This window comes from Phascolarctos cinereus, unplaced genomic scaffold (genome assembly GCF_003287225.1).
Source record: "Phascolarctos cinereus isolate Bilbo 61053 unplaced genomic scaffold, phaCin_HiC Scaffold_2;HRSCAF=192, whole genome shotgun sequence".
Classification (NCBI taxonomy): domain Eukaryota; kingdom Metazoa; phylum Chordata; class Mammalia; order Diprotodontia; family Phascolarctidae; genus Phascolarctos; species Phascolarctos cinereus.
The window spans coordinates 346,840,900-346,864,817 of NW_027555625.1; the positions used below are offsets into that span (position 1 = coordinate 346,840,900).

General features: G+C 43.1%; 1 long non-coding RNA gene across 1 annotated transcript; it reads left to right on the forward strand.

Moving 5' to 3' along the window:
- The first annotated feature begins 13,387 nt into the window (after positions 1–13,387).
- Positions 13,388–22,296, forward strand: LOC110211824 (uncharacterized). The gene is made up of 5 exons (XR_002325507.2): positions 13,388–13,765; positions 16,544–16,850; positions 19,262–19,361; positions 21,244–21,328; positions 21,627–22,296. It is a non-coding gene; the product is annotated as an uncharacterized LOC110211824 (long non-coding RNA).
- The last annotated feature ends 1,622 nt before the right edge of the window (positions 22,297–23,918 follow it).

Genomic DNA, 23,918 nt, shown 5'->3' on the forward strand with positions numbered 1-23,918 from the left:
ATTATGTCTAAAAAAAACCCAAACCAATGTACATACCTTAATTTAAAAATACTTTGTTTGCTAAAAAGATGCTAACCATCATCTGAGCCTTCAATGAGTCATAATCTTTTTGCTTGTGGAGGGTCTTGCCTCCAACGTTGATGGCTGCTGACTGATTAGGATGATGGTTGCTGAAGGTTGGGGCGGCTGTGGCAATTTCTTAAAATAAGACAACAAATGAAGTTTGCCCCATGGATTAACTCTTCCTTTATCTTGAACCTACTTCAATGCCATTGTAGAAAAGGGGGTAGGCCAGTTGGTGGAGCAGTCAAAACACACACAACATTTATCAGTTAAATTCACTGTCTTACACACACTCAGTTCGTGGCTCCCAAAGCAATTACGATAGTAACATCGAAGATCACTGTTCACAGATCCCCATAACAGATATTAGAATAATAATGAAAAGTTTGAAATATTGCAAGAATTCCCAAAAGATGGCACAGAGACCTGATGTGAGCACATGCTTTTGGAACAATGGAACCAATAGACTTGCTCAACATAGGGTTGCCACAACCTTTCAATTTCTATTAAAAAAAAAAAAGCAGTATCTCTGAAGCATCATAAAGTGAAGCACAATAAAACGAGGTGTGCTTATAGATATTTCTCCCTGGCACTCTTCAGGCCAGATAAACTGGCCTTTTTGCTGCTCTTCATACATTTTATCTTCCATCTCTCTGCTTGTTCATGAGCCATCACTAAGACTAGAATGTGTCCCATCCTTACCTTTGCTTCAAAGCTCAGCCCAAGTCTTTGCCAGTCCCCTCAGTAGCTAGTGGCTCTCTATTCCACCCTCCACTCTCAGTTACCTTGGATTTATTTTGGGTATGTTTTGTGTATATTCATAGGTACGAATGTTGCCTCCCCTTGTAGAATGTAAAGTCCTGGAAGGCAGGAATGGTTTAATTTTTACCTTTGCATTCCCAGCAGGTAGCACAGTGTCTGACTCACGGTAAGTACTTAATAAATGCTCCTTGGTTGTTTAGCCCCGGGATGGATATGTGACAGATTGGGACAGAGATTTCTCAATTCTTTTTTTTTTTGATTATCTGATTGTTTTGATATCAATAAATTATGGTTAGCTAAGTTCCCCTAGTGTGAACCACAAATGATCTCTTATATAGGGAGCAGGTAGATCTGGAGTCATCTGTGAGTGTTTGAAGGGAGCTCCAGCCCACCGTAAGAAATTGTGAGAACCAATATTTCAGTCCATCTGTCAAATTCTAACCATTACCAGTTTTCTTCCACCAATCTCACAGGGTTTCTTCAAAGGTGGTGGTGGGGGGGAGAGGGTGGGGATGGGTGTGTTCTACCGCAAAGGATCTTAGTAGCACAGACGCCTAGAGCAAGAAGGAATTGCCAAGGCCATCAACCCTTACCTGAGCAGAAACCCCTCCTACACATCCTCCCCAAAGACTTAAATTCTGTGGTGGGATATATTCTACCATTTAAGAGGCCAATATTTGAAGATAGCTACCATGTACCCTCAAATCTTCTCTTTTCTAAGCCAAACATCCCCAGTTCCTTCAACTTATCCTTTTAACTTACTGTCCCTAATCCTTTCCCCATCTTTTAGATGTGCTCCAAGTTATCAAGGACCTTCTTAAAATGTGGTATCTAGACTTAAAAACAATTCTCTGGGTGTATATCAGGATTATTACTTCCCTTGTTCTGGACACTTTACCTCTATCATTGTAGCCGAATTAAGTTTTTTTGGCCATCATATCACACTGTTGAGAAAGATGAGTCAACAGTGTGGCATGGTGGTGATATGGTTTTAATAAACCCCGAAGTCCCCTTCACCTGACACTATGACAGACTTTCTCACTTTCTTTTTCAGGGACATTTGGGCAAGTGAGAGAGAAGGCCATGAGATGTCCCATCAGCAGCCTTCCTCAGGCTTCAGTCAGCATTTTGGTGACTACAGTCTGCTAGGAACAGATGGTTATAATAGATAGAAGCACTTTCCCCCAAACAATTATATTACACCCACTGCATTTTTCCTGTGGCTATCCAAGGCAAGCTTTCTACTCTGTTTCTTTTGTTTTGTTTTTATGAGATGTACTTGAACCTCAATTGGTGAGAATTGGCTGAAAGTATGAAGACATAAGGCAGGAAATGTGAGGGATGATCTCACCCAGACATCTACATTCCCCAGACTAGGTAGACTAGGGCAGGGGGGATTGGACTTGATGCTGAGCCAATCTAAAAATTATTTATCTTTCAAATATATCTGATTTCTTGTAGAAAGAAATGAGCTTCTTCATCCTCCTTGAGCTTCCTTTATCCTCTGTCATCTGGCCACAGAGCATCAATGTCACCAGAGCAGAAGAGGGAGGCAGTTACTCATCCTTTGAACCTGAGAACTAAGGTTTCCCAATGTTTGGGGTTTCCAGACTTGCATTCAAGTTCCTCTTCAATCTTATCCCACTGATCTCTCTCACTGTATCTCATATCACACATATGTATGATACATATCACAGATTTAGAGCTGTGTGGTACTTCAGAGCAGTGGTATCAAACTCCCAGGGCCATCAAGGGGCTGAAAAATTCCCCAGATTAAAATGTAACTGGGAAATGCTTCACAGAATAAACAAAAAATACAATTAAATACAATTAAACATAGATAATGTTAATCTGGGGTTTCAAAAGTCAATATGCCCTGGGCATGTGGAGTTTGATACCATTACTTCAGAGGTCATCTAGCCCAACCCTCTTATTTTATGGATGAGGTGACTAAGGCCCAGAGACAGTTTGCCTAAGTCGTATAGATAAAAAGTGGTTTCATGGGTATGACTCTCCTCTCCTCAATTAGATTGTCTTCTCATCAAAGCTAGAGACTATACCTATAATACTACTAGCTTACAAGTATGTAGGGAATGGGAGAAAACAAATTTAATTAAGCACCTACTATGTGCCCAGGCCCTCTGCGCAGTGCTTTACAAATGTATCTTATCTGATCCTCACAACAACCCTATAAGGTAGGTGCTTACCTATCTTTGCAAATGATATATTTTCCTAATATCAGTCCTATGAGGGAGGCAATATATTTTTTCTATCTCCTTTAATGTGCTAATTCAACTAACGGTGAATAGGAAATATTCATTCTCCAATTACAACTCTTGACTGTCAGAGCAGGGGGCTTAGTCAACCTTTCATTTTTCAGAGGAGGAATTGAAATGACTTGTCCAAGGTAAGTCAGCATGTAGAACCTAAGTCTCCTGACTCCCAGGCTAGTACATAGAACCTAGCAGGGGGTCATTGGATTTAGAGTCAGGAAAACCTGGGTTTTCTTAGTTTCTTCATCTGTAAAACATGAATTATAATAGTAGCAGTGATAGTACCACGTAAGATCATAGTTTGAGAGTTAGAAGGCATCTAGTCCAAAATTCTCATTTTGCAAGTAAAGAGACTGAGACACAGGAAAGTTAAGTGATTTACTCTAGGTTGTGAAAGTAGTAAATAGCAGGGGCAGGATTTGAACCCAGTTCCCTTGATTCTGTAGCCAGAAACTTTTCCACTATTCTCTGCTTCCCCCCCCCCCCATAGTGATTATTGTGAGGATCAGATGACATGAATGGCAAAGTCTATATAGGTGTCTATAATCATCATCATTATTATTATTGACCGGGTCAGGCCATTTAATTCCTGTGGGCCTCTTAAAGTGCCAAGCAGGGGTTATAAAGTAGAACAGCCTCGCCATCAGTGTCACTGTGGGGACAACTAAATAGATGAAGAATCCTTTGCTGATAGCAAAATGCCCTTGTTTTAGTTCCACCCTTTGGACATCCAAGAAAAGGCTTGCCAAAGTCAGTAGGGGAGTCAGGGGCTGGCTGCATGAGCTAATCCCCAACTTGAGACTTCCCTTGTCCACTCTCTCTTCTAAGCCCTGGGATTCTGCCCCTGTGAGGGCCTCAGACTGTGGGAGGCCAAGAGGAAGCTGTGGGTTGTGGCCGAGAGAGTCCACTTCCCCCACCCCATTGCTGCCCCAACCACAATTCACACTAAAAAGTTTGCTGAGGGTCTGAGTAAGAAGAATAGACCCCAGGCTAACCCCAACCTTACCCCAGCAGCCTTCATGGAGATGGAACAGGTGAATTTGGAACAGGAGCACCAGCCAATTTCAAAGGAGTCAAAGCCACCAACCTCCTTCTTTGTCAATAGTCTAAGGTCTATTGGGGTTGAACATCTCCCGTAGACTTAGCTAGCCTGAGATTCCAAGTCCAAGGGGACCTGGAAGCTGAGGGGTTCATTAGGATTGCATGCTCTCTCCCCCTCCAGACCCTGAAACATTCCCAGTGGGACCTACTGATTATTTCATTCTTCCTGCAACACTCTTTTAAATACTTCCACAGGGAGCTCTTAGACAGTTTTGAGTTAGTAGAGTCGGAGCCGAGCTTTGAGCAAGGCCCCACCCTTCACCCTCTGTGGGGTGGAGGAAGTCCCGGTGAGCTGTGGGTCTCCCACCCATGCCCCAGGCAGGACACCCTGTCCCTGGCAGCTTGCCCATAGCCCGGACACTGTTTACAGAAACACAGGCACTTGGTCATTCCAGCCCAGCCCAACCCCACCTCCCTTACTTCCCTGTGAAGCCTTAGGGCTGAGGACTCTGGCAACTAGAGGTGGGAGCAGGCCAGTGTTTAGTTTGTCCTGGGCAGATTAAAATCTCTTTGACCTGCCAGTCCTGGGCACCCTCTGTCCAGGCCATGAAGTCTGGGAATTTTGTCTTCAGATAGCTGTCAATGATTCTGAGATGTAAAGATTTTGAAAATTATAGGGGACCTTAGAAATGATCTAGGACAGTGCCCCCGTTTTACAAACGGTTGAAAGTCAAGTAGTCAACTGCCTCTTCTAGGTTCCCAGTAGTCAAACTACTTTCCTGTCTTCAAAAGATAAAGAAATGATAAACTCATTCATACTGAGTGAGAAGACTCTCATTAATTTTCCTGAGTTCAAATCTGGCCTCAGACACTTACTAGCTGTGTAACTCTGGGCAAGTCACTTAACCCTGTCTGCCTCAGTTTCCTTTTCTGTAAAATGAGCTGGAAAAGGAAATAGGAAGAAAACCCCAAACAACAATAACAATAACAACACGGGCAGCTAGGTGGCGCAATGGATAGAGCTCTGGCCTTGGAGTCAGGAGGACATGAGTTCAAATCCTGTCTCAGACACAAGACACTTACTAGCTGTGTGACCCTGGGCAAGTCACTTAACCCCATTGCCTAGCCAAAACCAAAAAACAACAACAAAAAATAACAATAACAACAACAACAACCTTAGAGGAGAAGCAACTGCAGAGACCTGGAAAAATCTCCTGAAGAAAATGGCATTTGGAGTAAGCCCTAAAAAAATGAGTAAGGAGGGAGAGTATGGAAGGCTTGGGGGTTAGCCAGCAGAAAGGCAGGTGTGAGGTAGGGGTGTGAGGAACATCTGTAGGATTGAACAATGTATAAGGAAGGAACGATGTGTAAGAAGACTGGAAAGCTAGGCAAGGCCGAGCTGTGAAGGGCTTTCACTGCCAAACACAGGGGTTCGGATTTGTTCCTAGAGGTAATAAGGAGTCACTGGAGTTTACTGAGTGGGGTATATGTGTGCACCGTAGTCAGACCTGTGTTTAGGAAAATTACTTTGCATGGGGGATGGATTGGAATGAAGCCAAGCATTAGCAGCCTGGGTCTTTCCTTACCTAAATGAGTTAAAACAAAGTAGATGTGAAACCACATAAGCCGGTCCTGGGGCTTTTTGGAGGCAGGCAAATCCTCCCTGCAGATAAGGATAACGGTCAGTACCGTGACTCAGCCTCCTGTGCTGGAGCTGGGAAAGTAACCAGGAACTCTGAGGCTAGGGCAGGAAGAGGCCATAGGGGAGCCTGGGGACCCTGGGTAGGGGCTGAGCAAGGAGTGAGTGGCTAAGACCAGAGCCTTTAGACCCACAGACCCAGCACCCTGCTGGAGAAGGGCCAATTGGATCTGGGGGCATGACCTCTCACCTCTACTGAGCACTGTCGGGTTGACCTGATGGGGAGACTTAGACTGGAGATAACCTCCCCAGTAGCCAAGACTGGCCCAGTTTGCATTTCTAACACATCCAGGCTTAGAACCGTATAATCAGAATGTTTGAGCTAGAAAGAGTCTAAGAACATAGAGCATAAATATCAGAAGTAGAAGGGACCGAGGGACCATCATTTTAGAGATGGGGACCAGTGAGGGGACCCTCATCCAGTTCAGCGCATTCTACTATCTTGAATTAAAACCTTTTTTTCTCTTATCCATCTATTGCTACTAACTCTGCTTTCGTAAGAATAAATTGTGAATGGATTGGTGGTAAAGGGCAGCATGTGGAGAGGACTCCTGGCTCAGTCATCACAAATGTTCTTGGTTTCGAGTCAAGTCAGGAATCATTTAATAAATGTCCAGTATGTGCCCAACAGTTTCTTTTATAGTTACAGGTTCCCAGGGGGGCTGGGCTTTTCCCCAGCCGTAGTGGGGCTGGCAGCCCCCTTAGTGAAGAAATTAATGGAATCCCCCTCAGCCCCGACTCTACCCTTGAAAGCTCCTCTGGCTTTCATACTTGGTTATCCCAAGTCTTTTTTTTTTTTTTTTCTGTTTGCCCCTCTTCCTGGTTAATGTGGAATAGGGCCTGGCACATGCAGGAGGTGTTGGAGAAATGTCTGTCAGTTGGAATTAAACTAAATCCAGGGTAGATCATTATCTCTAGAAGCTCATTGAAATGCCCATAGATTATCTGGCTGAGAAGGAAGATGACCTTTTATATTTGCATTGATTAAATTCCAAATTTAGAAATTTGGAATCAGAAATCCCCTCCTCCTGGAAGCCTTCCCTATAGCCCCAGTCAGAAGCTGCTCTGAATGTCTATTCCTTCATGATCACTTTGTAAAGCACTTATCTCATTCTACTTTGTACCTGAGTTTTCTATATAGGTATGATCTCCAGGACTAAACTGCAAGCTCAGTGAGGGCAAAGGTTGTGCTCTGTTCCTGTGGGTGTCCCAAATAGCCTAGGAGGCAGAAGAGGAGAGGGAGGATGTATTTTTTTGGTTGTATTCACTCATTTCAGTGATGTCCAACTCTCTGTGATTCCTTTTGGGATCACTTGTTTGCAAAGATACTGGAGTGGATTGTTACTTCCTTTTCCAGTTCATTTTACAAATGAGGAAACTGAGGCAAATAGGGTTAAGTGACTTGCCCAGGGTCACACAGATAATAAGCATCTGAGGCTGGATTTGAACTCAGGTCTTCCTGACTCCACTGTGCCACTTAGCTGCCCAGGAAGACGTATGATAGCAATAATAAGTTTCACCCATTGATGGCCTTGCCCCTTGGGGAGGACCTTCACAGTCACACTATGATGGAGACTTGTGCAGAGACCGAACCCCCTGGAGGTAGTATGGACAGAGGTCCTGGGGCAGAAAAGATGTGGCCACTGAACCCAGGGCATTGGATGCCAAGAGAGTGACTCAGCTTTGCACCCCATTCCAATCTCAATCCCTTTGGAAAGGGCTCAAAGCCAGAGTAGGGAAGCTTGCCTTCCATTCCCACAGCAGGTTAGAGAAGAACCAAAAAACAGGAAATAATGAGGTCAGTAGGAAGACAGTGGGTGGCTGTGCAGGCCCCAGTACAATGCGTTCAGCCTGTCACCAGGACCCAAAGCAGCCACTCGTCCTGAGAACTCCTTCTGTGACCAGTCTCCAGCATGTGAGAGCAGAGCCTAGTCAAGAAAACTCCTCCAGTGACCTGTTTCCCTGTTTTGTTCTGGAGCCAGAGAAGATGCACATAGCATGTGGGAGTAGAAGCAGCAATGGAATGAAATCAAAAGACGTAGGTAGAATCCTGGCTCTGAAACTTACTAGCTCTGAGACCTTCTGCAATTCACTGCCCTTCTCTGGGCCAGTTCTACCTTCTATTAGATTAAGGGGGTGGGGCAGGTTGTGTGAGAAATTTTTAGGTCAGTTATAATTCTAAAATTCTATGATTCTTTCAGCTTTCCCTAAAACCCAAGGAAAACCAAGTGAAAGGGCAGCAAAGGACTTCTATAAACCAAGACCTCCAAACAGAGCGCTTCAGGAAGCCCTCCCTACCCCTGCAAAGGCTTGTCCACCAGCTTCTCCATCTCCCCCCACGAGGTACAGCAGGACACAATTTCAGAGCTGGGGGACCTTAATGGTCCAGTCTGTCTGTCATCTGTCTCTCCAAATAAAAAAACCGAGACCCTGGCACTATGCTAAGCCCCAGGGATACAAATAAGAAAAAGAAAGACAGCCCCCAACCTCAAGGAGTTTTCAGTATAACAGGGAAAACAACACACAAAAGGAAGCTGAAAAGTGGGGCAGGGAAGGTGGAAGAGCAGACACCAGGGCCACGGAGTTCAAAACAGACAGAGCTGCAGGTAGAAAGTGGAGAGTTACTTTCCCCAGTGTCACACATAAAGTTAGTGGCAGAGGTAGAATTAGAATCCAGCGCTCCTGATTTCAGAGGCAGAATTAGAATCCAGTGCTCCTGATTTAGAATCCCAATATTTCAGAGGTGCAAGGGACCCTGATAAATGGTCATTGATATTCTTTTTTTGTTTTGTTTTGTTTTTTTAGGCAATTGGGGTTAAGTGACTTGCCCAGGGTCACACAGCTAGTAAGTATCAAGTATTTGGACTGAGGCTGAATTTGAACTCAGGTCCTCCTGACTTCAGGGCTGGTGCTCTATCCCTTGCTCTACCCAACTGCCTCCATTGATCTTCTTGAAGAGCTCCAGTGACGGAGAGTTCACTAGCTGCTAAGGTTATCTGTTCCAATAGCTCTTATTCTTAGGAAGTGTTTCTAAAATAACCCTCCCTGCAACTTCTGCTAGTTGGTTCTAGTTATTTTCTCTGGGCCAAGCAGAAGATGACTAATCTGTCTTCTACGTGCCAGCCATTCAAATCATATCCCCTCGAAGTCTCATCTCCATTCCCAGTTCCTTAGTCAGATTCTTGTATGACGTGGTCTCCAATCTCCTCATCATCCTGGTCACCCTCCTCTTGGCCGGTAACCAAGACTCTTTCTACCATACCACAATGTATTATTGGTCATGCCCTCTGATTTATTTTTCCAGTGATCATACCCTTTAAAAAAGGAGAGCCAGCCTAGACTGCAACAGTGTGACCAAGGCTGGAGAGTGTGACCAAGGGTGCCAAATTTTTCAACAATGGGGGAAAAATCTTTTTAAAGAATTGGGAGACACACCATTATCATTAGTTCAAATCTTTCATATTACTTCCTGACTAATCTTCTGTGTAATGGGGCTTTTGTTGTAGGAAACAGCAGGGACCTACTTCTTGGAGAAGCTCTCCTACCACATGGGTGGAAGCAGCCTCTTTCCATTGGCTGCAGCTGTAACTGGAACAGGCTGCAGCTTTTAAAAAATACCATCCTGGGACGATTTCTTGCTCTTTCTGGCTGTGTCCCGAAGCACACTGTCCCCGAAGCACAGACATTATGAACTGAGCTTGTGTGGGGAAAAGTCTTCTCTCCCCCCACCTTTTAGGCCCTCTGCCCTGCCCCCCAAAATGGACTTGGAGCTTTGTGCTGTTCATTTGTCCATTTTAGTTCTAGATGCAAGTTTAGGTGGTGGAGTCCCTGGACCCAGGACCTCCAACCATGTTTGGTCGATGGTTGTCCTTCCTTCCTGAAGAGGACCAAAATGACATCACCGTGTTGGGGTCAAGGTGCAGTGTGTGCAACTGTGGCTGATCAGACCAGTACGAGCTCTGAAGGCTCTACGACAGGTGCTTAATAAAAACTTAAGGAACCGAATTGAATTCCCCTGGAGTAAGTTCTTTCTCAGACCTCACATAGCACTTTGCACTTTCCTAGCACATTTATTCTTGTGTAATATTTTATAATCTAGTTATCTCTGTTTGTATTGTTCCCTACTAAGCTCTGTGGTGCCTAGCACAGTGGTCTGCACCCTGTGGGGGCTTCATAAATGTTTGTAGAATTGAATTACTGTGAAGTGTTTTCTTTAAATAGTTTTCCTGCTTGAAATCAGGAGATTCTGTCTGTTGCAAGTAGAAATTTCAAAAGATCCCAAAACAAAACAAAACAGAAAAACCAGCAGGAACTCCAGAACTTTTCCTACTGTCTGCACTAAGGAGGAATTGGGCTCTTTGCCCAAATTATCCTAGCCCTTGAACTGGAGCATCATCTTCATTGCATGCCTGGCCTGCATGGAGACAGTGGAAACAGTGAAAAGTGGGATCAGAGGATCTGGGCACAGTTCCTGGTTCTGCCTCTTACCTTGTGTGGTCTTGGACAAGTCTTTCCATCTCCTTGGGCCTCAATTCCCTTACCTGTAAAATGAGGTAGAGTAGGTGGTCTCTGAGGTCCCTTTTATCTATGACCCAATGATCTCCTAGGTCCCCTAGTACTGACTGTAAATTTTTGGATAAAACGAAGATGTCCCCACATATTGCTTCTGGTCCTTCCCAGAATGATCAGGGAAGTTGCTTTCCTCATGAATCCCCCCAAATCTTACCTATAGACTAGAAGAATTTGAAGTGAGGAGAGACAGATATAATTCTAGCCTAACATGCCTCTTGGAGGTAGAGATGGCCCAGTCTTGTGATTCCCATGCTCCCCACCCTCCATTTTGGCTAACAGTATATATCACCCTCCTAGTTTCCTGAGGGTGGGCCTCACATCATATATATCCATTCTATTGATAAACTGTAGCTGTATATACTACATGATCAATGTATATGCCTATACTACACGATCAATACATGTATTCCTCCAGTAGAACTTGAGGTAAAAAAGACCTAAATATAGGTCTTCTGCCTTTGTATCCCCATGTTCTTAATATGTCAATGGTTCTATAATTTCATCAAGTTTGAATTGTAGAGCTGGAAGGGCCCTCAGAGGCCATCTACCCCATTTTCTAAGTCAGTCAATTGTCCAAGATCACACAGGATCAGAGGTGGAATTTGAACCCAGGTCCTCTGACTCCAGGGTACCAGAGTTCATTCTACTACTCCATGTTGGATATTCCCTCCAACTCAATGGATCATGACTCATCCTACCTAGATATCTTTTATGACTTTTATCCACACTCCATCACCATGGCTTTGTAAGTCAAGGTACCGAGACTTCATTAAGCATTTACTCTATGGAACTGAATTCCAAATGTAGCCCTGAACAAGTCACTTCAGTTCTCTGAGTTTCTGTTTCTTCATTTGTAGAATGCAGCCAGTGATGTCAGAATACACAAGGTCGTTTTGAGGACAGCGCTTTGTAGGCCTTGAAGCACCGTGTGACTGTGATGTGGACATTTTCAAATTCACCTACATGTTAGAAATATCAGCAACTGCTCCCCATTTCAGCCTGTGGTTTATAGCGTTACTCACTGAAAGAGCACTAGCTTTGTAGTTGAATCCTAGATTTATGTCCCTGCTCTACACTGGCAGGGACATCCCAACTCTCCTGAAGATTGCTAGAGACCACTGGGGGAGGGTTGAATTGTAACGCAACATGACCTTTCTGCTGTGAGAGGGTGGTCACTGTTACATCTGCATCAAGGCAACTCTGGTCCTCAGCTTTCTTCTCTGTAAAATGAGGCCTTGCACCAGATGATCTCTAAGGTCTCTTTGAGCTCTAAATTCTAGTATCCTCTGATTTCTGAGAGCCAAGTAATCTAGCCTTTGGTTTCCAAACAAGACCCTACCAATGACATAGAACACGAGCAATGACTTTGAAGAAATACAGGGAAAGAAAGTTTCATCCTCTCTGGGTGGACCTGCCCCTGTTTCATTACTTGATGATGAATGAACAAAGTGTGTGTGTGTGTGTGTGTGTGTGTGTGTGTGTGTGTGTGTGTGTGTGTGTGTGTGTGTGTGTGTGTGTGCGCGTGTGTATCTTTGGGCCATCTCATCCCACTCTGATGGCCGTTGTTTTATATTACCTTGCATTATAGTGATTTGGGCACGTATCTTCAAGGCAATCCAACAAACGTTTGTTAAGTGCATACTAGGTGTCAGACCCTTCTAGGTGCTAGGGATAAAAAGAAAAACTCAAAGGAAAAAAAAATCCTATCTTCTTCTTGTTGTTCAGTTGTTTTCAGTTATGTCCAACTCTTTGTGACCCCATTTGGGGTTTTCTTTCTAAAGATACTGAAGCGGTTTGCCATTTCCTCCTCTAGCCCATTTTGCTGATGAGGAAACTGAGGCAGACAGGGTTTAGTGACTTGGCCAGGGTCACACATCTAGTAAGTGTATGAAGTAAGTAAGATCTGAACTCAGGAAGTTTTCCTGACTCCAGGCCTGGCACTGTATTCACTGCACCACCTAGCTACCCTTAAAAAAAATTCCCATCTTCAAGGAGGGGCTATTTTATTAGTTTCATCTCCTCTAGTAGACCATGAACTCTCTGAAGACAAGGATCCAATCCGATGGCTGCCACCGGGTCCAGCAGAAGACTTTGTACATAGTAGATGCTCTGGATGAATGAATGAAATGAGGAGAAAGAAAGACAGGTGCAGTGGAAAGAGAATCAGATTTTAAGTTGGAGAACCAGGGTTCTGCTCTGTATGACATCTGTAATCTTGAGAAATTCCCCTTCCTGGTTTTCCATTTCCTAGTGTGTAAAATAATAAGATGGCACTATGTGATCTTTGAAGTCCTTTTCAGCTCTTTGTCCTATAATTGTTTACTTGGTCCCTGTTGTGGCAGCCAGCATCCCTTCTGAACCTGTTCTGAAATCTCTCTCTGGGTGAAGGTTCTCCCCAGCTTTTCAAAGCCTCCAAACCTGCTGGGTGGACTTAGAGTGGGAAGGGAAGTAAGAAGATAACCAAGGTTTCCAGAGCCCCGTGTTTCTTTAAATGTCCAGGGAATATCACCAGATAACAACAGGCTCTGTTAGATGAGGGCCATGGGATCCCAGGCCTCTCTTAGTTTAAAGGGGAAAATATGATATTGACTTGGCTGCAGGCTGATATGGGGAGGGAAAAGTTGGCATTAAATCAAGAATTGAAAAGCAATTTCAGTGCTTTAAACGAAATTTCCGAGCCTGGGAAACAATTATGCATTAAAATCCATTGGAGGGAAAAAAATCTATTAAAACTTCAAGAGAAATACTTTACTATAAATTAGATTTTCTTGCCAACCAGGATAATTCAATAATTTCCCCTTGACATTTTAAAGATTATTCTTTTGGGGGACTTAGAAGACTTTGATCCTGGGAATAATTCACTCCCAAGAAAAGATGAAGTTGAACAGTTTGGTTACTAGTGGAGAGGTTCCTAGTCTGCCTCTCTATGGGTGGTGTGGAGAGGAGGGTGAGGGACTTTGAGGAGGGTTTGCTGAAATCTCTGAGCCTTGGAATCATTCTCTGCCAAAGTTATTGAGAAGGACTCAGTGGCTTGCACATAGAGGGCTCTGCCCTGTGATATACAACGCCCCCCCCCACCTCCAACTGGGGCCCTGGCCTTGGGAAGGCCAATCTGGAGAAGATGAATGTAATCTCTCTGATTTTATCTTGCAGGTCAGGGATGTCTCCAAACATCTCAGTTTCCCAAAGGGAGCTGTTATCAAGAAATTGATCTAAGTCCTTCCAGAAGCAGCTTGGTGGTACAAGTGGATAGAACACTGGACCTAGAGTCAGGAGGCCCCAAGTTCAAATTCAGCCTCACAAATGTGTAAAATAGGGATAAAATAAATACCCACTCCTAAGTGCCTGGAACAAAGTAAGTGCTGTGTCAATATTAGCTGCTTCTTTTTAGTCCGTATCAGTCTCTTACGCCCCATATGTTGTTGCTCAGTCATTGTTTCAATTGTGTCCAACTCTTTGTGACCCCATTTGGCTTTTTCTTGGCAAAGATACTGGAGTGGTTTACCATTTCCTTCTCCAGTTCATTTTATAAATGAAGGAACTGAGGCAGAGTTAAGTGACTTGCCCAGGGTCACACAGCTAGTAAGTGTCTGAGGCCAGATTTGAACTCAGAAAGATGAGTCTTCCTGACTCCAGGCCAGGCACTCTATCCATTGTATCACTTAGCTGCCCGTATACCTGAGATCATAAGGTCGTAGGATCATGGAAGTAAAGCTGGAAGGGTCATTGCGTCATTTTACAGATGAGGAAACTGAGGCTTAAAGTGGCCAAACCCAGAGTCGAACTCACAATGTATGATTCCAAAGTCAGTGCTCCTTCCACTGCCCCTGGGGTGAAGAATTTCATTGCTTTGTGAAAAATGAAAAATCATTTCTTTGCCCTAAACTTACCTCTTTTTGCCCTCAAGGACAGTTCAAGTGTCCCTGTTTCCTGAAGTCCAGCATAATGGTTAGAATGCAAGACCTAGGGCCAGGGAGAGAGGCCCTTAAATCTGGGCCCTGAAGTTTATTACATGTGTGGCCCCTGGCATGTTCTCTAGCTTTCCTGGATATCAGTGGGAATAATACCTGGAACCCCGTACCTTACAAAGTTGTTGGGAGGCTCAATTGGGGTGATGGATGTAGAGTACTTTGTCAATGTTAAAGGACTCTATGCTCGACAGTTGTTACTATTATTGTACCTTTTTTGTGATCCTTGAATATAAAATCCACTCCCCCTTCTCAGACTTTATATCTCCAGACTGAGAAGACCAAAGTGAACCTGAAAGTGCCTAACAGTCCCCCCAGGGCCATCCAAAGCCATCCTTGTTGAACCATGCCAGAGCATTCGTCCAGGGGATGCCCAAATGGACAAAGCTGAGAAATGCAAAGCCTCAGGAGGTTCTCACCCCTGCTCTGATATCAAGGATCTTGGTCGTATTCTCTGCTCTTCTTGTTCCCTCCCTGCAAAACTGGGGAAACAATTCCTGATTTATAAACAAGATCATGGACAAGGAAACACAGCGCCTAAATGTCCCAGAAGAGAGGTTGCCAGCAAACAAGAGCACATTCCTATTATTTGGCAAAGGGACCCAGTGCCCAAAATAAAAACGTAGCGCCTGCCTCCATGTGACTGGGATGTCATCCCAACCCTTTCTTTTGTTACCTGTATTGGATGAGACACACCTTCATGGCCTAGAAGTGATAGGGCTGTTGGAGACCTAAAAGCTCCCCAGTGACATATAAGTCCTTCCAGGAAACAGCCAGGGGTTCAGTTGGTATAACACTGGGCCTGGAGTCAGGAAGACCTCACTTCAAATCTGGACTCAGACACTTACTAGCTGTGTGAAGCTCAGCAAGTCACTTAACTTCTGTTTGCCTCAGTTTCTTCACCTGTAAAATAAGAATAATAATAGCACCTACCTCACAGGGTTGCTATGAGGATTAAATGAGAGAATTGCTTCCCACATAGTGCTATATAAATGTTAGCTATGATGGTGGTGATGAGGATGAGGATGATGAAATATCGGACCTTAAGCATTCCCAGGCAATGAAGCAGATAGATCCCAGTGCCTGCACGGACTTGGGACTTGGAGTCAGGAAGACATGGGTTCAAATTCCTCCTTAGACACCTCCTAGCTAGATGACCATAGATAAGTCATTTAACCAATTTCAGCTTCAGCTTTGGCATCTGTAAAATGGGGATAATAGTATCACCTACTTCCCAGGGTTGTTATAAGAATCAAATGAGATAAAGTACTTTGCAAATCTTAAAGCACCATTAAATGCTAGCTATTATTATTAACACCTTAAATTTATTGATAGGTGATATTAATATTATCCATGATCAATCAGTCAGCCAATGAGCATTTATTAAGCACCTATCATGGCACTGGGGATACAAAGAAAGCCAAAAAGCAGTCCCTCCTTCTGAGGATCTCACAAGCTAATAAAAATTGTTATTAAGCAAAGATTTGCAGGAATGGGAATAAGTATTAGGATGATTGGGGAGCTGAGGACCTCAATTCATCAAACATTTATCAAATACTGGCTTTGTACAAGCTGATGTATTGGGTATAGTGTATACAAAGATTAAAAAGTGAAATACTATTATTTTCAAAGAAGTTGCATTCTAATGTTGAAATCTGACAGGTGCACAGAAAAGTATAATACAAGGAAAGGACTTCCGAGGAAAAGGAGAAATCCAGACACTGTCCTCTAAGAGTATATTTCAGAGAGAGAGAGAGAGAGAGAGAGAGAGAGAGAGAGAGAGAGAGAGAGAGAGAGAGAGAGAGAGAGAGAGAGAGAGAGAGAGAAGAGAGAGCTTTCAACTGGGAGAGTCAGGGAAGAATTCATACAGGAAGTGGCACTTGTACTGAGTCTTTAAAACACAACTAACTCTTGAAGGAGTTGATTCAGAAAGTTTTACATGAGACCAAGGGCACTCTGAGGTTGGGGAGGGGGTGGGAGGTGGAAGGAGATGACCTGTGCAAATAAATAGAGGTAGGAGATGGTGTGTTTGGTTTCAAAAACAGTGGTGGTCAAATTTGGTTAGAATGCAGAGTGCATGAGGGGAGTGATGTGAAGTAACTCTGGAAAAGTAAATTGTGGAGAGCCTAACTACTGGGCTAATGAATTTGCATTTTCTCCTCAAGGTAATAGTGAGCCACTGAAGATTTTTGACCAGAGGAGTGGCATGGTCAGAACTGTGTGTGCATGAGGAAGATTATTTTGGTAGCTGTGTGAAGGATGGTTTGGAGAGGGTGGGCGCTGAAATCAGCAAGATTGGTTGGGAGGTTCTTCAGAGATGTGGTGATAAAGGCCTGGACTAGAGGAGAGAAGAGCTGAAAAAAGACCTGGAAGAAGGCCAGACACACCAAACTACTGAAGAGAGACCCTGGCTCACTTCCTCTCCACATTCTCCTCGACTAGAGTACAGGAAATGACTAATTGTACCTACCGGTAGGTCGGGAGTTTCAAATAGGAACTAGTCTATCTTAGGCAGGAAGGTACCTGAAAGAAAGGGCATTTTTAAAGGGAAAGGAGGTTAATTGAAAAAATGGAGGCCTATCTATTGCTGTCATTTCCTTAATGTAGCCTTCTTCTGTTACTGCAATTCAGAATGGTCCCCAAACTTCATTTACATAACAATTGTGAGGAAATGTGCTTGACCAAAGTCGATCCAGTTTCATTTTCTCCCCTTTGGATGAAAGTTGCTAAATTATTCTCAGATGGAAAATTATTCTCCCAGGGAGAGAAAGAAGGGAAGGGATTCAAGGAACAACCAAAGGGTTATTATGAAGTGACCTGATATGTTGGGAAGTGGTTCTGATTTAATGTAAATTTAAAACACTATAAAATGTGAGTTATTTCTTAAGTACATACTGTGTGCAAAGCACTGTATTAGCTTCTGGAAGCAATACCAAGCATATATAATATAGTTAAAATTAGAAACTGGCAAATAATTAAAAAAACCATCTTTGCAATAAGTTTCTCTCATAAAAGTCTCATATTCAATATACATACGTACATATATATATATATGGAACTTATTCAGATATATAAGAATAAGACACATTCCCCAATAAATAAATGGTCAAAGGTAGTGTTCAAACTATCAAAAATCACGTCAAAGATGCTCCAAATCACTAATAATTAGAGAAATGCAAATCAAGACATTTATTTAAAATTAATTAAAATTACACATACACTAAGTATGACAAAAGAGGAAAATGACAAATATTGGAGGGACTGTGGGAAAATAGACAATTGAATGTATTGTTAGTGGAATTGTGAATTAGCCCAGATATCCTGGAAAGCAATTTGGAACTATGCCAAAAAGTTTACTAACTTTAGTCTACCTTTTTGACCCAGTTATATACAACCACTAAGGCCTATACCCCAGAGAGATCGAAGAAGAGGAAAAAAGACCCATATGTACAAAAATATTTCTAATAGATCTTTCCATGGTACCCAAAATTGTAAACTAAGGGGGTGTAGTCCTGTTGGAGAATGGCTAAACAAATTATGGTTTATGAAAGCAGTAGAATATTATAGTATCTTAAGAAATAATTCCAGGGGCAGCTGGGTGGCACAGTGGATAGAGCACTGGCCCTGGGGTCAGGAGGACTTGAGTTCAAATCTGTCTTCAGACACTTAACAGTTACTAGCTGTGTGACCCTGGGCAAGTCACTTAACCCCAATTGCTTCATCAAAAAAAAAGAAGAAAAAGAAAGAAATGATTCCAGAGGAAACTGAAAAGACCTCTATGAATTTATGTAGATCAAAGTGAACAGAACTAGGAAAAGAATTTATGTAATGACAACATTGTAGAGTAAAACAATTTTAAAAAGCTTTAGAACTCTGGTCAATGCAATGAATAGTAAACCATGAGTCCAGAAGAATGAATATGAAACAAGCCATTCTCTTATTGGCAGAGAAGTGATTAGCTTAAGAAGTACAGAGAGACATACATTTTCCAGCATGGCCAATGTGGGGATTTGTTTTGCTGTATTAGGTATGTTTATTATGAGGATTTAATTTTTTCCTTGTTTTCTTGTTTTGTTCAATGGGGAGGAGGCAGTGTGAGAAAGACAGATTATAAATGAATTTAAGTGATATATGTAAAACATGTTGCAAACTTTAAGATATATGTACACATACATTTATATCTACATAAAGCTGTTGTCATTATTTTTAAAAAGAAAGACATAGAAAGTTTAGATAAGATGTCCATGCCCTCAAGGAATTTATAGTCTGGAGTCCCCTAGAATGTTAATGCAGCTCAGCTAGGTCCTTTGTCAGCCTTATCCAAAGTTTCTCTCTGTCTTGGAGTCTTGGGATGGTGGATTTTCCTGAGTCCTGGATTTTCCCATTTTGACCCAGAATCATAGAATCTTAGTATCCATGAACTGGAAGGAACATCAGAGGCTATCTAGCCCACCCCCTCCCTGAAGGACGAAGCCCATCCCCAACATCCAAACAAATACCTGCTTGAAGACCTCCAGCGATGGAGAGTTCTCCCCCCCTCCCCCCTCCTCTCCCCTCCTCTCCCCTTCTTTCCTCTCCTCTCCTCTCCTTTCCTCTCCTCTTCTCTCTCTCTCTCTCTCTCTCTCTCTCTCTCTCTCTCTCTCTCTCACACACACACACACACACACTCACAAATATTGTTATAGCATTTAAATTATTATACCCAGAGGCAACAAGAGATGGGGAGGGGGATCAGGGAGGAGTGATGACGTAGAAGAAAAGCAACAAGTATTTATTAGGTGCTGTACTAAGGGCTAAGCATTAGAGATACAAAGAAAGACAAAAGCGTTCCTTCTCCGTGTTATGAGGACCTAAAATAACACATCTCAATTCCATTCATGCAGGGGGGATCCTAGGACAAAGAAGAGAGCGTGAGCCCTGCTTTACTCACTCCTTTCGACGTGCCCTCTCTGAGTCTCAGTGCCTATGCCTAAAAGCATCCAGGTGAGCCTTCCCCTTCTCTTTCCTTTAGTACATTCCTCCTTCGCTACCGAGTCCCACCTCATCTTCAGTTCCAGATGCCTGGAACCTTTCCCACCCTATTTTTGGACACCTTCTCTCTTCCATATACAAAGCTATTTTAATTTTTGCCGTTGATTATTTCAATTTAATTCAATAAGCATTTGTTAAGTTCCTATCATGTGGTGAGCACTGAGCTAAGTGCTGGAGATAAAGGCAAAAAGCAAAATTCCTGTCCTAAAGGAGCTTTCTCTCTATTGGAGGAAACTATAAATAGACACACACACACACACACACACACACACACACAGAGTTTGTGTATGTGTGTATATACACATAAACATATGTAGTTTGTATATATGTGTGTGTGTATATATATATATATACATGTGTATATATATAAATATTATATAGACATACACGTATATAAAATATATACAAGGTAATCAGGCTGAGGTGAGAAGGCACTGGTAACCAGGAAGATCAAGAAAGGCTTCATGTAGCAGGTGGCATTGAGCTGAGCTTTAATGTAAAATCGGTGTGTTAAGAGGAGGAGGTGAGAAGAAAACACACCTCAGCTATGAAAGGTGGCCAGTTCAAAGGGCCTTCAATGACAGGGGAGTTTGTGGTGGATGCTAGATGTAATGGGGAGTCACTGATTTTTAGGAAAATCATTTTGGCATTAATGTGAAGGCTGGAGGGTAGAGGGAAAGGACTCGAGGAAAGGAGGGTGATTAGGAGACTACTGTAACAGCCTGGATAAAGAAAGTCTAAATTAGGGTGGTGGTTGTATGAACAGAGGCAGGGGGGATGGATTTTGTGGAAGTAGAATTTAAAGGGCAGAGGTGAGAAGGGCCAGCATGGGGACACCCTGTGCTGGGTTAAAGAGGTGAGAGATGTAATGTTGTGTAGCATCAAACGGGCCAGTTTGACTGAGACTGCATTGTTCATATGCAGAAAAATCTCTTGCCAAAAAATAAAACCCATTTCTGTTAAAAAAGAAACCACATACACACACACAGGAATAAATGGACCTTTTCCTTAAAAAAGGAAATAGTGTATATCTTAAAGCAATAGCTAGTATTATATATAATGAAGATAAACTAGAATCCTATCAAATAAATTCTGGAGTGAAACGCGGATGTCCATTGTCACTACTTTTTTTTTTAATATAATTGGTTGGTTGGTTTTTGTCCTTTGTTCTCAAAGAGGACCAAAATGACATTATTATGTTGGGGTCAAGGTACAGTGTATCCGATTGTGGCTGATCAGACCAATATAAGCAAGCAAGGCTCTACCACACGTTGGGCACAAAGAATCCATTTGAGGTGGAGATGTCTCTAAATGTGCATATCCTATATTTCTTTTGAGCTACTGCAATTCTGCTTCGCTCATAGAGCATAGCACTTCCTTTGATGCAGATATGCCTTGCTGGGGGGTCCTTTGCCAGTGTCTCCCATAGCAGGCAATTGATTCCAAAGTTCTTTTAGAGGAATCTTGCAAGTGTCTTTGTATCAGTTCTTCTGACCACCATGTGAGAGCCTGCCTTGAATGAGTTCTCTGTAAAATAGTCTTTTAGGCAAATGTACATTTGGCATTTGAACAACGCGGCCAGCCCATTCTAGTTGTGCTCCCTCCAGCAGTTTGAACGCTTGGCAGTTCAGCCCAAAAAAGGACCTCAGTGTCCAGCACCTTATCTAGCCAGGTGACCTGACAATTCAAATGGAAACAATTCAGTTTCTTGGCATGGTACGAATATACCGTCCAGGTTTCACAGGCATACAACAATGAGGTCAGCATAATGGCTCTGTAGATCTTCAGTTTGGTAGGCACTGTAATACCTCTTCTCTCCCACACTTTCCTTCAGAACCCCCTGACGCTGAACCAGCTCTGATAATGTGTGAGTTAACCTCATCCCCTGTGTGTACATCCCTGGAAAGTATTCTGCCAAGGTAAGTGAACTTACCCACAGCCTTCAAAATGTCTCCATTTGCTGTAACCAATGGTTCCACATGTGGATGTTGTGGAGAACCTCTGTATCCTTGGCGTGAAGTGTTAGGCCAAGATTAGTACAAGCAGCAGAGAATTGACCCAGACTTTGCTGCATCTCGGTTTCAGAGGTTGCACTGAGTATACAATCACTGAAAACAAAAAGTCATGCACCAACTCTCCCTCCACTTTAGTCTCAAGTTAAATTATTTAGCATCAGTGTAGTAGCTGATCTTGATGCCGCTTTCATTCTCATTGAAGGAAACATCATGAATATGGCTGAAAACATCATGCTAAACAGCATGGGAGAAAGCACAAAGCCTTGCTTCACTCCATTGGTGACTGGGAAAACGTGAGAAGATTGTCCAAATACTGATTAATTTCTCCAGGCGACCAAATTTTGCCATGATTTGCCACAAGTCCTCACTACTGACGGTGTCAAAGGCCTTGGTCAGATTGATGAACACTGTGTACAGACCTCTATTCTGCTCCTGGCGTTTCGTCTGGAGTTGTCAGGCTGCAAACACTATGTCGACCGTCCCAAGGCCCTTTCTGAAGCCAGGCTGGCTCTCAAGTAGATGACCATCTTGCAGGTGAAGGATCAGACTATTAAGGAAGACTCTGGCAAGAATCTTGCCAGCAACGACCAAGAGAGAGACCCCATTCCCACCACGTGATTGTCACAGGACAACCTATTTACTTTTCCTTTAAAGAGATGGACAGTGGAGTTATCCTTGAACTCCTGAGGAATAACCTCCTCTTGCCATATAACCCAGAAAATTGCAGTCAGCTTTTGTATGAGGAATGGATCCCCTGCCTTGTAAATCTGAGTTGGAATAAAATCAACACCAGACACTTTGCCAGAGGAACCTAATGGCATTCAAAACCTCTTCTTCAGTCGAAAGTTTGACTGCAGAGCGACTGGACTGGCTTCTGCACTGATTGATGACAATCTTTTCAGAATACTATGGAAGTATTCATCCCATCTCTCCAAGATCATGTATTTATTTGTTTGTTTTTGTTTTGATTTGGTTTGTTTTTTTTGGTGAGGCAATTGGGGTTAAGTGACTTGCCCAGAGTTACACAGCTAGTGAGTGTTATGTGTCTGAGGCCAGATTTGAATTCAGGTCCTCCTGAATCCAGGGCCGGTGCTCTATCCACTGTGCCCCTAGCTGCCCCCTTAATAATAATAATACTTATTATTATTTTTCAGTTGTGTCCAATTCTCTGTGACCCCATGTGAGGTTTTCTTGGCAGAGATACTACAGTGGTTTGCCATTTCCTTTTCTAGCTCATTTTACAGATGAGGCAAAACAACTAGTCTCTGAGGCTGGGTTGGAACTCGGGTGTTCCTGTCTCCAGGGCCAGAGCTCCAGCCACTGAGCTACCCAGCTGCCTCGGTTATGTCCTTATTACTAATCAATGTGGCTCCATCAACACTGAGTAGTTGAGATGCACCATAGGTCTTTGGCCCATAAGTAGCCTTCAGGGCATCATAAAAGCACTTTAGATTGGTACTGAATTTCATCTGCCTTCTTACTGAGCCAAGAATCCTACATCTCTCTGAGCTTTGATTGTGCTTTACTTTTGATGGAGTTAAATGGTGCCTTCTTAGGGATGGATGAACTATGCTGCTGGTAAACCTTGTGGAGTTCTAGTTTTTTGTTTAACAGCTTCTGAATTTTCCCAACATTTTCATCAAACCAATCTTGATGTTTCTGAGTGTTCTGGCCCAGATGAGTCAATGCAGTGCTATGCACCAAATCTCTGAAAGTCGCCCACTCCTTTTTTGCTTCACTGTTGCCAACCATGTGTTGGCTCAGCTTCCTCTTCCAGTTAGCAATGAAGTATTCATGCTCAGAGAAGTACTCTAATCTGTTGACCTTAAGTCTTCTGGTAGTCATCTTGCCTTGGGCTACAGATTTTGTTGAATGGGAATGTTTAGCCTGTAGAGGATAAGTCTGTGATCAGTTCAGCACTCTGTACCACACATAGCCTCCGTCACTCCCACGACCTATCTGTCTCTTCTCCTTAGAATCACACAGTCCATTAAATGCCAGTGTTTGCTGTGAGGGTGCACCCACAAAGTTTTATTGTGTTTAGATAAATGGAAGAGAGTGTTGGTGATGAGAAGGTCTGCACAAGTCTTCAACAGTAAGTGACCATTGCTGTTGCTGTTTCCAACTCCATTCCTCCCAAGGGCTCCCTGCCACGTCTGATAGTCTATGCCTACTCTGGCATTAAAGTCACCCAGAATTATAAGCTTGCCCTCTTTCGGCACATTGAGGATGAGGGTCTCTAGGTCTTCATAAAATTTGTCTTTGACCTCCATCAGGGTTTAACGTGGTGGAAGCATATGCACTGATGAAGGTGGCGTAGTGCTTTCCTGCCCATGGCAATCACATTGTCATGAGCCTCTTGGGCCCTCCTGTTGGAAGGCATACAAGCTTGTTTGACTAGATTCATTTTGATCACAAAACCTCTGCCCCTTCATGGTAGTCCCCTTCACTGTGGCCTCTCCAGACAAGCCGGTATCCAGCTCTGACTCTGGTA